This window comes from Cryptomeria japonica, unplaced genomic scaffold (genome assembly GCF_030272615.1).
Source record: "Cryptomeria japonica unplaced genomic scaffold, Sugi_1.0 HiC_scaffold_529, whole genome shotgun sequence".
Lineage (NCBI taxonomy): Eukaryota > Viridiplantae > Streptophyta > Pinopsida > Cupressales > Cupressaceae > Cryptomeria > Cryptomeria japonica.
Window position 1 is genome coordinate 67,501 of NW_026729342.1, and position 1,650 is coordinate 69,150.

Consider the following 1,650-nt stretch of genomic DNA (forward strand, 5'->3'; position numbering starts at 1 on the left):
GGCGTGCACGTTGTCGGAGCCCGGTTTGCCCCGGGTGCGCACCTCGCCTGCACCTTGGCCGGGGTGGGCACCTTGGCTGGGTTTGCCCAGGGTGCGCTCCGAAGCGGGGTTACTGGAGCGCCCCCTCTTTTTTTGTCAGAGCGTTTGGTGGGGTTTCTCGCATTGGCTCTTCCCAGGCCCGGTTGTTGGGTGCGCTCCCACCCTGGCGCGCGCGAAGTTGGAAGTTGGGTTAATTGCCCGGGCGCGCACCTTCGCCAGGGTGGGCACCTTGGTGCGCACACCTTGGCTGGGCTGCGCACCAGGGCGGGCTCAAGATGGCACCAGCATTCCCTTTTTCTCACTATCTTTCAAAACGGAAATTTTAAAATCTCGTTTTTTTTTTGCCTTTTATGGAAATTAGTGAAGGCATCGCATCAAAGGTGCGCACCTCGCTGCCCACCTTGGTGTGCTCCGAGGTGCCCACCACGGTGCGCAACGCCGGTGCGAACCCGGGAGCGCCCCGATGTGTGCTCCAAGGTGCGGCGTGCACGAAGTCGGACCCCGGTTTGCCCCGGGTGCGCACCTCGCGTGCACCTTGGTGCGCACACCTTGGCTGGGTTGCGCGGCCTGGTGGGCACCATGGTGCGCACCAAGGAGCGCTCCGAAGTGTGCTCCAAGGTGCGGCGTGCACGAAGTCGGAGCCCGGTTTGCCCCGGGTACGCACCTCGCGTGCACCTTCGCCGGGGTGGGCACCTCGGCTGGGTTGCGCGCCCTGGTGCGCACCAAGGAGCGCTCCGAAGTGTGCTCCAAGGTGCGGCGTGCACGAAGTCGGAGCCCGGTTTGCCCCGGGTGCGCACCTTCGCCGCGGTGCGCACCATGGCGTGCACGAAGTCGGAGCCCGGTTTGCCCCGGGTGCGCACCTCGCGTGCACCTTCGGCGGGGTTGCGCGCCCTGGTGGGCACCATGGTGCGCACCAAGGAGCGCTCCGAAGTGTGCTCCAAGGTGCGGCGTGCACGAAGTCGGAGCCCGGTTTGCCCCGGGTGCGCACCTCGCGTGCACCTTCGGCGGGGTTGCGCGCCCTGGTGGGCACCATGGTGCGCACCAAGGAGCGCTCCGAAGTGTGCTCCAAGGTGCGGCGTGCACGAAGTCGGAGCCCGGTTTGCCCCGGGTGCGCACCTCGCGTGCACCTTCGCCGCGGTGGGCACCATGGCGTGCACGAAGTCGGAGCCCGGTTTGCCCCGGGTGCGCACCTCGCGTGCACCTTCGCCGGGGTGGGCACCTCGGCTGGGTTGCGCGCCCTGGTGCGCACCAAGGAGCGCTCCGAAGTGTGCTCCAAGGTGCGGCGTGCACGAAGTCGGAGCCCGGTTTGCCCCGGGTGCGCACCTCGCGTGCACCTTCGCCAGGGTGGGCACCTCGGTGCGCACACCTTCTCAATGTTTTCTTGCCTTTTCTGGAAATTGGTGAAGGCAGCGCATCAAAGGTGCGCACCTCGGTGTGCTCCGAGGTGCGAACCCGAGAGCGCTCCGAGGTGCCCACGAAGTCGAAAGTCGGGTTAATTGCATTGTTTTCCCCGGGTGCGCTCCGAGGTGCGCAACATCGGCGCGCACCAAGGAGGGCTCCGAAGTGTGCTCCAAGGTGCGCACGATGGCGTGCACCTCTGGTGCGCACGAT